General features: G+C 42.5%; 1 protein-coding gene across 7 annotated transcripts in view; it reads left to right on the top strand.

Moving 5' to 3' along the window:
* The first annotated feature begins 5707 nt into the window (after positions 1-5707).
* The window catches only part of EVI5L (ecotropic viral integration site 5 like), a 73966-nt gene continuing 67490 nt past the window's right edge, over positions 5708-12183 (top strand). For 4 of the 7 annotated variants that reach the window (XR_012472187.1, XR_012472188.1, XM_074205076.1 and 1 more), the window contains exon 1: positions 5708-11992. The gene's annotated coding sequence lies outside the window, so the exon portion shown is untranslated. The remainder of the gene's footprint in view (positions 11993-12183) is intronic. The other 3 variants (XR_012472189.1, XM_074205079.1, XM_074205078.1) reach the window with 1 other exon arrangement.

Genomic DNA, 12183 nt, shown 5'->3' with positions numbered 1-12183 from the left:
GAGATTTGAAATATGAAGATCCTTGATCAAGGATCAATGAATTGACACAATCCTGGAGGAACTGAAACATTATGAATATTGATATTCTACTATCACATTTATATCTGATTCTTGGATCCTGACTCTTAGGATATGCTGGTAAATATTTAATAACCAGTTTTCTTAAAAAAAAAAAAAGGAGAGGGGTAGCTAAATAGCATAGAGGATAGATACCTGGCTTTGGAGTCAGGAGAACATGAGTTCAAATCTAGCCTCAGACACTAGCTGTTTCTCCCTGGGCAAGTCATTCAATCCTAATTGCTTCCCTCCCCCCAAAACCCTTCTTAGGAAAAAAAGTACATACATTAAGTGCAACATTGTGAAATGATCCACTATGATGGACTCCGAAGTTCAGTGATCAAGGACAATTCTGAGAGACCTTTTATGGAAAATGCAATCACATTCAGAGGAAAAAACTAGAGAGTCTAAATAAAGAGTAAAGCAAACTATGTTCACTTTTTAAAACTTCCTTTGTTCTTTCTTTCTCATGGTTTTTTCCCATTTAATTCTATTTCTTCTTTCACAATAAGATTAATAAGGAAATATGTTAAAAATGATTATACATGTACAATCAGATTGATTATTGCCATGGGGAGGAAGGAAGGAAGGGAAGTAGAAAAATGTGGAATTCAAAAGTTTGCAAAAGGATGAATGTTAAAAACTATCTTTGCATATGACTGGAAAAAAGCAAATTAATAATTTTTTTTAAAAAGGAGAAAAAGTACATTTTTTTTTACTTTTAAGTTTAGACTGTATTAACTTTCTCTACCAACACTTTCTTAAATCTAGTCAATCAACAAAACAAATTTACAAAAATTTACAAACAATCAACAAAACACTTTACAAATTTCCAAGGTGAAAATGGTGTAAGAAAAAGTCTAAAAATTAAAAACTTAACAATTGGCTCTCTGGAATTGGTAGGAGCTACCTGGGTATATTACTCTCATAGTTTTCATTTTGCATCAGTTCATATAAATCTTCTTGGGTTGCTCTGATTCTATCTCTTTCATCTTTTCTTATGGTACAATAATATTCCATTACATTCATATACCATAATTTGTTTAGTCAAAAAAAGTACTTAAATATTGTTGTTCTTATGTTTTGTTCTTATGTTTCCTTTCCATCTTATGCAGGACTTTTTGGAGTAGTGGTATCACTGGGATAAAATTAATGCACAGAATGACTGGAATAATTTCTTACTCCATCATCCATCCATAAATCATGTTCCCTGGCATGGTCATTCTCCTCAAATCTTCCCAATCCACTGTGCTTAAAAAAAAGACAGAAGAAAAGGCCAACTCCTACATTAAAGGGGAAAAAAACAAAGACTTACCCTCTGACTCACCAGTCTGCTGGTAAAATAGCTGCCAAGGGAATCAATTCTGAAGGATGTGGGTTATAACTCTGGCCTTGTTGGCCCTCAGCTTCCCTGGCAAACAGGTTGAGTTCACTGTTCAGATCACCTCCACCAACTCACTTCCCAGAAGATTTAACTAGAGCAAATAGGGAGAAAAAAGACACAGGGAAAGGATGCCAAGAGGGAGATATTGTCTCTTTTATTCTGTCACCAAAGAGTGGCTCATCAAGGACTCAAATAAAAGGGGAAAGGGGAGGACAATCTCTTTCTGTACCAGAATCTCAAAATTTGCTCGACCAATCTTTCTCTGTTAATGAATCATGTCCTTGGATCCAAAAAAAGGGAAAATGAAAAGAGATAAAAGGTCAAAGTAGATTCACTCAGAATGCAAAGTTTTTCCTTACTTAAATTTGTTTCTTTGTAACTTCTACCCATGACTCTAATGCTAACCTCTAATTAGAGTTTTAAGTTTTTATGTCTTATCACCCTTCTCGGATTAAATGCTTTATGAGGTCCGAGTCTTCTATGCCCAGCATTTAATATCTGTTGAATTAATTAAAAATTTAAATATAGTACATCCAGAGGAGGGAGAGATCATTGTGGGGAGTCAAATGATAAAAATATTACAGAGGGTTTTTCCCCTTTTGCTCTGTTTTTTCCCTTTATAACATGACTAGTGTGGAAATAAGTGACTTGCCCAGGGTCACACAGTCAGTAAATATCTGAAACTGGATTTGAACTCAGTTCTTTCTGACTCCAAATCTAGTCTTCTATCCACTATGCCATCTTGGGTCTTTTTGGCTAGGTAAAAGAGGTCATTCTTTGTCTCTTTTTTTTTTACCTAGCTTTAATCATTGAATGGGCATTGCCTCAATAAAGCTGAGACCTGGGAAAGACCTTATCTTAAAAAGACCAAGGGGTGGCTAGGTGGCACAGTGGACAGAGCACTGGCCCTGGAGTCAGGGGTACCCAGGTTCAAATCCGGCTTCAGACACTTAATAATTACCTAGCTGTGTGGTCTTGGGCAAGCCACTTAACCCCACTGCCTTGCAAAAAATCTAAAAAAAAAAAAAAAAAAAAGACCAAGGTCTCCACTGCATCCAGGGTCATCTCCAGTCACCCTAATCCATATTTGGCTCCAGAAGAGAGAGTGGGGACTGGTGCCTTTGCATAGCCCTTCCTCGCTTAAATACAATTCACTTGTATGTCATGGTATTGCTTCTATAAAGATATGGTCCTCTTTGACAAACAATACGGAATGATGTTTTACATGATTGCACAGGTATAACCTATATCAGACTGTTTCCTGTCTTGGGGAGGAGAAAAGAGAGGGAAGGAGGTAAAAAAAATTTGGAATTCACAATCTTCTAAAAAATGTTGCTAAAAAAAGAAGTAAACAAATGAAAATATGAATAAAAATAAAAATAATCCCAGGGACCATCTAGTCTTAGGGGTCCTTACACTAGAATTCATAAACTTTTTAAAAACTACATTTAGAACTGCATTTCAATACAATTGGTTTCTTTTGTCATCCTATGTATTTTTCTTTATGTATTGAATAAAAGAAATTTTACTGAGGTGTCTATGGGCTTAATCAAGCTGTCAAAGGGGATCAGGACCCAAAGTGGGTTCCTATATGGATGAGATAAAACTGAAACTCATAAAAGTAACCTGGCACAGGGGGAGGGACAAGGGTAAGATTTGAACTCAAGTCCTCCTGCTCTAAATCCTGTGTTGTTTCCAATACACGATGACTCAGCTTGCTTCTTTGGGCCCTAGATCCTAGAACCCAGGCTTTTTGCTTCTTTTCACTGAAACTCCTGGATTGTTCTGGCAGAAGATATTTCCAGGGAGGAAATCTCTTTATCCAAGGAGAAACGTCCTTCACTTTGCAGATCTGGCAAAAGCAAGTCACCTTCCTGGCTTTGGCTTTGGCTCAGTGACTTCTGTCAAAATGTTTTGAACAGCAACAACATCTTGTGGAACTATGATGGGGTAAACAAGGGAAAGGCATGTTTTTGTGTGTAGGAGTCTATTTCCTGAGATCCCAGGAGCTCTCTGAAAGTAAGGCTGGCAGACAATAAGCATTTATTAAGCTCCTATGATATGCTAGACATTGTATTTAGCTCTGGGTATTCAAAGAAAGGCAAAAGACTAGTCCTTGTTCTCAAGGTCAACAATTCTATACAAAGAAGTCAGTGTAGTGGGTAGAGTACTGGGACTAGAATAAAGAAGATTCATCTTCATGAGTTCAAATCCAGCCTCAGGTCTTGTATGACCCTGGGCAAGTCACTTCACCCTGTTTGCCTCAGTTTGTCATCTGTAAAATGACAAGTGGAGAAGGAAATGGCAAACCACTCCAGTATCTCTGCCAAGAAAACTCCCAAAATAGGGTCATGGTGAGTTGGATGTGAGTGGACAAAGAAAAGCAGGATAGATTGAACATAATCAAGAGAGGGAAGCAAGGAGATTGGGATCTAAGGGAGTTGGGGGGAGGAGTCAGAAATCCAGCCTCCCAAGTAAATGAGGCAACCCCAAAGGTCCAAAGTTACAGATATGGGTCATGGGATTGCAATGAGCTGAAAGGGATCTTAGAGGTCATTTCATTCAACCTATTATTTTACACAAATACAGAATATAATATGATACAATACAATGTAATACAATACAATACAATATAATACAATGCAATTAATTAATATAACAGAATTAATATAATAACATAATATAACATAACATAATATAACATAACATAATATAGTAATGTGATTAATATAATATAATTAATATAATATAGTAATGTGATTAATATAATACAGTAATGTGATTAATATAATATAATTAATATAATAAATTAATATAATCAGAAATGGAGTCTGAGAAGTTGAGACTACAGACACATTGCTAGAAAGTGGCAGTCAGGATTCCAAATCACTATTAACTCTGAATCAGGTGTGTGTGTATTAACCTGAAAATTACCTCCAGGAGCAGACACCTACTACATGGGGGCAGCTAGGACAGGACCTGGAGTCAGGAAGGCCTGAGTTCAAATCTAGCCTCAGACACTTACTAGCTGTGTGACCCTGGGCAAGTCATTTCACCCCGTTGATCTCGGTTTCCTCAGCTGTAAAATAAGCTGAAGAAGCAGATGACAAACCCTTCCAGCATGTTTGCCAAGAAACCCCCAACCCATGGGCTCATCACAGAGTCACCAAAGCATTGTAGCATGTGGCAGAGACGGCAGCACCACAATGGCAGAGTCGGAGCAGGTGGTGCACTCCAGCCTTCTCGTTTTATAGATGAGGAATTTGAAGCCCACAGAAGTTAAGTGGTTTGCTCGGTGTCACACAGTAAACTAGCAACTCGGAGGATTGGGATTTGAATCCAAGACCTGTGACTCCAAATCCAAATGCTCTCTTTTGTGGGTGGAGCCAGGCAGTTGGTGTCACAGCGCCCCTCCTTTTTGACTCCCTATTGGCTGACTCAGGTGCCTGTCTTTATGGTCACACCTATCAGACTCCTTGGTGGGGCTGGAGGTTGGTGTAGATTGATGGCTATTTCAGGTGCCCGAGTCACAGGACTAAAAGACAGCTCGCGGGCGGAGACTCCTCCGCAGCGCCTCCGCCTCTCCCTGGGGACACACCCCTCTCCTTCGTTCTTTCCGCAGTATTGGTGATTCCAGATGTCCCTCATTCACTCTCTAAATTTTTATTGGTGCAATTACCTATCCTTTACCGTCTCCCCTTTTTCCATTCGCTGCTTTTTGAAGGGGCGGTGACGTTTCTACGTAAACACGGAGTGTCCTCCGGTTGGCTACTCTCCCGGTCACTCCTGTCAGTAGTCCCGGCGACGGGGGGTTCCGGGCTCCCGGATTGGGCCCGCCGTCGGGCGTAGGGCGGGGCGGAGGCTCCTGTCAGTGAGGTGAAATGGCAGCGGCAGTGCCGGCGGCGGCTGCGGTCCCGGGGGGCGGCTGAGGGGGCCGGGACGAGTCGGGGGGCGGGTGGGAGGGAGGAAGGGGGCGGCGGCCCGAGCTCGAGCCGGAGCCGGAGAACAGAAGGCGGCGGCGGCGGCGGCGGCCATGGCGGCGGCGGCGGCGGCGGCGCAGGTAGGGCCGGGGCTGCCCCAGCTCCGGGAGCCCCGAGCCTCCCCGCCCCGGGCCCGGCCCCGCGCCCCGGTGCACCTGCCGGGCCGGACCGCGGCGGGGCCAGGCCCCCTCGCTCCCTCCCCCCAGCCCAGCCTTGCTGCCCCCCGCCATCCAGGGCCTCGGAGCCGGGGGGCTCGGCCGACAGGTGGGGGACTGGGGTCCGGAAAGAGGAGGGGGCCTGGCCAAGGTCACACGGGACTCGAACCCAGCTCCCCCGGCCCCCAAACCAGGATCTTTTCACCCTCCACCCCCTTCCCCTGCTCCCCTCCCTCCGGCAAAATGCGGAAGGGGGAGGGGGAGGCCTGGGAAGTTGCCCCAAATCCCTCCCCCCCTCTGCCCAAGCGTGGGGTTTGGGGGCGCAGGAGTCTGGCCACCGATCTCCATCAGAGCCCAGCCCCGAGACCTGGCTTGGCTTCTGGCCCCTGGGGGGGGGGGGGGAGAAAGCCAAAGGCTGAGTCTTCTGGATCGCTATGGAGAGCCCCCCCCCCCACAGGCCTTCCTCGCCTTGGTCTGTTCAAAGGGCATGGGGGGCTCCCCCGCCTCCTCTAACTTCTCCCACCCCAGCTTTCAGGATGAGGCAGAATGCTGTAGTAAGAAAAAACCCCGAGTTTAGAGTCAGAAGACTTGGGTTCCGCTGCAGGGTCCGCAGCTTAGACCACCTGTGTGTCCTTGGGCAAGTAATTTAACCTCTCTGCATCTGTTTTCTCATCTGTTAAACGAAGGGATTCCCTCCTGCTCTCTAAGAGCCCTCCCAGTTGGATATCATATCAAGATCACTAAGGTCTTTTCCTTGTCCTCACCTCCCCCCATTTCTGTCTGGTCGTTAGAATTCCTCTGATCCCTTCCCCAGAATTGTAAGGTATTCAGACCTGCTTGGGGTGTCATGCATGAAGTCCTGTGCTATGGTGGAGTTAGACCACTGGCTTCCCCAGCTGACCCTAGGACAAGTGAGGTACAGTACAGGGAAGGGGGTGTGACCTGATAAAGCCACACTGGTACCTGGGAAGCCAGGAGAGCCATTCCAGGAGCAGTGTTGAGAAGAAACTTGGAAAAAGGCAGGGGTCAAGGGGAAGCAAGCTGAGGGTGGGCAAAGAGAAGTCTCTGTGATGATTTGTAGAAGAGAGTTCTATTCAGAGGTCACCTAGTCCAGTCTACTGTGTCTCATGTCCCTTCCTTTGAGATTCTTTGGATTTTCCCTCCAATACAATCATCCCAATTTATATCATTTAACCAGTCTTCCAACTCAGTCTGTTCAACTGCAGGAGGTAATAAGTTGCCAGTCTTAAGGGCTGACCAGACTGGTTGGGTGGCATCCTGACTCTGGCTGATGATGCTGACCTTCAGACGGCAGTAGTCTGCTCACCCTTTCCATGACTGTTAATTGGGGCTGCACCTCGATAGCAAGAATCTAGTCTCTAGCCTTTGATTGGATTGTTTTGTCAGAATGAAATATCTTCAATAGGTTGTGGCATTTGGGGCACAGTAGGGTTGGATGTGATTTTGCCAAGAGCAGGCATTTCTTTGTGAAGTCATATTTTTTTTAGAAAGGAAATATACTAAAAAGCTTGGGTTAAAAAAAAATCAGTGAATAGGTCATTTCATTTTTCTCTTCTGGACTGAATTGAGATTTAGCAGAAGAAACTGCTTTTTCTAAAACTATCTGTTTCCATCTTTCCAGGTGGCATTAGCTGTCTGTCATCTTGCCTCTATCCCAGTTTCTGATTTCTGGCAAGAGGAAAGTGTCAGAGCAGTTGGTTTGACCTGTGGGCTCCTATGAGCTCCTGTAGATAGCTGTGGGGTGGTTTGGGAGGAATTCCATTTGGGTTAGCAGCTGGCATAGAAAGCTGGCTAGAGTCAAGTTAGCTGGTGAGGTGGCATGGAGAAGAATGACAGGAACAGTTTGGAGTGTTTGACAGAAGCAGTTCTTGTTTTCCTGTTCCTGATGGACCACTGTGTGAATGAAAATGACAAACTATTAGAGCCCTGACTATATCATATTATTCAGGCCAGGAAGCAGTTTTGCCTACTTTTTCAAAGAAAGAACTATAAAGCACCCACAGAGGAAGGAGCCTGAGGTGACTAAACTGTTGGCTCTCTGCACACCTTTGAGCAAACCTTTCCCCTCTCAGTGCCTCAGTCTTTCAACCTGAAAAATGGAAGAAACATTATTGAGAATTCCCGGGGCTGGGCCACGACCTAAATTCATCTCAGTCCAAAAAATATTTACTGTTCCCTTTTCAATTTACTTTCCATGGGGCAGTAGAATGAGTGCTATGTTTGTAGTGAGAGAACCTGAGATCATCCCAGCTCTGCCACCAATTTACAACCTTGAGCAAATCATTTTAATCTCTCCAAGCCTTAGTTTCCTCATCTTTAAAATAAGGGGCTTGGAGTCAATGAGTCTAATATCTCATCCAGTATCCTATCTCTATATTCTCTAATCCATTTTGGATACCAGGTAGTAGAAGTTAAAAAAAAAAAAACCAAAACCAAGGTTCCCACCAGTTTATCTATGTTCAATATAGAAGAAATCAGTAGTTTGGGGTGGTTTTTTTTAGGTTTTTGCAAGGCAAATGGGGTTAAGTGGCTTGCCCAAGGCCACACAGGTAGGTAGTTATTAAGTGTCTGAGGCTGGATTTGAACTCAGGTATTCCTGACTCCAGGGCTGGTGCTCCATCCACTGCACCACCTAGTTGCCCCCAAATCAGTAGGAGTTTTGAAGGAGGATCATCTCTATTCCAACACTGAGCTTATCCTACCTGGTATATTACTAGGTAGCTAAAATGAAAGCCTATAAAGCCTGTGTTGCTGCTACATTTAGATGGGGGTCTCCTTAGGTAACTCTTTATGACTGATCAGAAAAAAATTGGCCTGAAACGGAACCAGCAGGAATAACAGGTGATGGAGGGATTAGGTCAGTCTGTCCTATGTGGGAAGGAAATTTGGAACAAGTTGAGATGGGGAGAGGACCTGTTTAGTGCTTAAGAAAGGATGAATCTCCATTTGCTTTCTTGAAAGCCCCAGCAGTCTCTTGGGGTATTTTATGAAGTAGGGAACTAAGATCAATAAAATACTTAAAGCTTCACCTTCATAGGCAGAGTTGGGAGAGAACTCCAGAGTCATTAGCAGCCAAGGACATCACAAAGATTGTAGAAGTGAAAACATGAATGTGCCATTGAGAGAGTAACACCTGAAAATAGGATTTGAAGTTCCTTTATTAAAGTTCAAGCATTCTGGACCATCCTCAGGATGATACAAAAGTGAAAAGCTGTTCATAGAAGAAAAAAATATTTTTGCTTCATATATAGGACCATTGTGAGTTTTCCTGAGGCAAGTATGTGTCATAAGATCATAGGATTTAGAGTTGGGAGAGACTCTTTTTGTTTTTTACAAATTAGTAAACTGAGGCTCCAGGAGGTGATATACTACCCCCCCAAGTCCAACCAAAGATCCTAGGTCTTTTAATTTCAAATCTTGTGCTTCCTCTGGAATACAATATTGCCTCTGCTATTTCATTTGATTCTCATGATATGTGGGGGGGGGGGGGGATTCTGTTTCAAGGTGTACACTGGATCCTAAGAACTATACCTCAAATCAGAAAACAGAAATGTCAGATGGTCAGATGTCATTTGGACCTATCTGTTCTCTTTCCTCTCAGTCTCAAGTGATGGAGTTGTTCTGCCCCTTTCATTGTTCTCCCATTGAGGCTTTTGTAGGTCTTGAAGAAAGCTTCTCTTATAAAGATTCCACTTCTAACAAAACCATAAATATGAAAAAGAATATCATCTGTTCTTCCTGCTTCTTGGTGCTGGACTTTTAAGGAACCAAGAACCCTTACTGGATCCCAGTGCATCATCTTCCTGCATCTTTCATGGCTTAAAAAATTATTTCTTTCATGTTCAAAATTAATTATCTTGGTTAACAGTGAACTTGACCACAAAGGTAGAGAACCTACAAGGTGTGGGTTGAAACCTCCTTTCCAGATCAGATGGAATATTCCAGTAATGACAGTCCTTCAAACTTTAGGCATCGGGCCTTACATATGTTGCTTCTGTTATTAGTAACAGTTGTAATAAATAATAATAATAGCTTACTGTGAACCAGCATCCATCATCAAACAAGGAGCATCCACTGGGCATTGAGAGTCTAAATAAGATGAGAAAGAGTCATTTGCAGTGCCAACTCAAATGGATTTTAAGTGCTAGCTCTGCCACTTAACTTGCTTCGTAACCTTGGACAAATTCCTTCCCAAGAGATGCTGTGATATATTAGGAATTGTACTGAATTTGAAGTCAGGAAAAATGTTCCACCTCTGATACTAAGTGTTTGAATAGCAGCAAGTTGTTTCACTTCTCTGAAGTGGATTTCATTATCCATAAAATGGGGCGTTATTATCTCTCAAGTATCTGCTTCCCAAACTTGTTCCAAGAATGAAATGAGATAATGTATGTATTTTGTAAACTTAAAGCACTATATAAATATCAGTTTAATCACTATTGTTCTCTTTTCTGAGATTTGCAAAATGAGGGGATCAGATTGGATGACCTACAAGCTCCCTTCCTGTTTCACCATTCTCAAAGGATGAGAGAAGTCAGAAACTGTGGAAATAGAGCTCAGGTTATGACCCTGGAAGTCCAAAGGAAGTTTTTTCATCTTTCCCAAAAGATATGAAAGGGATAGGAGTTGAATAGATATAGAATAGTAACAGTAGCACAGTTAAAAGATAGAAATAAGAATCGGTTATGTTAATCCAGTGAAAGGTTTCTTTCCATTGTTAGACTGTTATAGTGTTCCTGTGACCAGTAACTAAATTCTGAAATGACTGTGCTTAGTCAGAGGAGAGCCTCCCATCCTGAGGATGGGAAAATTTTTTTTTGTTGTTACTTAGGAAAAGTAGTACTTAGGGGGGGAAAACCCCCATCACATTTCATTGGGATTATTGAACTATTTTTCTCTGCATTGAAGCCAATTATCATCCTGGAAATGTCTGGTGTATGTTGATGCTCTAAAAGCATGATTGCCCAACCCTTTAGCTCTTCTGAGCCTCATCGCACAACAAAAACTTGTCAAAGGCTACATATAGAATTTAATATTTATTTATGACTACAGTGTAACCCATATTACCCATGAGTATTATAATAATAAACTGTAATAATGCCACTTGATTGGACTTTGAGAGCTGCATATGGCATTTGGGTTGGACACACCTGCCCTAAAGGCTAATAGCTATATTAGACAAACTAGAAAATGTGGTTCCTTTGAGGTCTTTGAACTACGAAGGAGTCTAGGTTCTTAAGGAGCTAAACACCTGTTGTATAGGCATAAGAAGAGATCAGGAACATGATGCACTGGATGGGGGGAGGAGCAGGGAACTCAGGTGGGAGGTAGAAAAGCTACAAAGCATGAACTTAAATGTTTCCATAGGCAGGAATATGTGGGTTCCTTACTCCTTGGAAGGGAGAACTCTTCTTGCTATGTTGGTTTACAAAGATCTGAAAAAAGGGCTATATTTCTGAAAAGGAGATGCCATTTTGAAGAAGGATGAAATCTTATATAAAATATATAGCCCCAAAGCCAGCAGCCTCAACTCTCCTCTAAACTGTTTCTGGGGGAGGCTGTGATATCATTTCAGGACAGGGCTAGTCATAGCAGTGACTGTCTCATAGCCAGTAGACATTTCCAGTGCCTAGGCATTGTGCCCAGGTAGAATAGAAGATTGCTAAGGGGTCAGAGGCAGCAAGGACTTTATGGAAAGTGATGGAGAAGTGAATTTCTTGCTAGTCTAATGAACATCTTGTCTTTAAGCTTGCAAATCTCAGATTGATGATGCTTAATAATTTTGACTCCCTACAAAAACAGCTCATTTATGTAGAAACACCTGACCGATTTCCAGTAATTTCTTATTCTAGTTTTGTTTTGGAAACCCATGTTCAGGCTGTCCCCTCACCTTATTTAACAAAGTAGAGTGGGAGAGAAGAATAAGGAATCAGAACTCCTAAGTTTTCTTTCTAGAACTAATATTAAGGATATTGGAACAATTCTTCTCCCCTCCCTATCCATTCCACCTTTTTGGTCCTTTTGGTGTTTTTTTTTTAAAGAAAACTCCTAGTTCAATCCTTACTGGCCACATGTGGTCTATTGTATGTTTTGAGCCTCTCAGACAAATTCAGGCAATAATTATGGTGATACCATAATTCCAGCTAATTTGGAAATCTCCTTTGTGCACTTATTTTGCCCTCTCTCTTTTCCTCCCTTCCCCCAAATTCTTGGGTGAATCCTTTAGACTCAGCATTTTCTGTTCACAATTCAATTCCTTCCAGCCCCAGCTGCAGACTTTGACTCTCTCAGGAAGCGCTTGAGTGGACTGCGTTGTCAGAATCTTAAGAATGATTAACCCCCAGTTAGGCTGAAGTCATCTTCATTGAGTCAAAACACCTCCCTTGGACTTGTCGGTAGGTTGTTTCTGGGATAGGAGGGTCAGTATACTGGCAAAGATATAGCTAGAATGGGAAGGTTGACCCTGTTGCTTGGGACTGTCATTTGGAAGGGGTGGTGTGGAAGAGGGCCATTTCCATAAATAATTTACTTTGCTTGAAAATTGATAAGGGAACTATTTCACAGGTTGTTTATGGCATTTGGAGAA

Source organism: Macrotis lagotis, chromosome X, assembly GCF_037893015.1.
Source record: "Macrotis lagotis isolate mMagLag1 chromosome X, bilby.v1.9.chrom.fasta, whole genome shotgun sequence".
NCBI classification, from domain to species: domain Eukaryota; kingdom Metazoa; phylum Chordata; class Mammalia; order Peramelemorphia; family Peramelidae; genus Macrotis; species Macrotis lagotis.
Note: the sequence above shows the minus strand (reverse complement) of the source record. Positions and strands in the feature narration are given on the sequence as shown.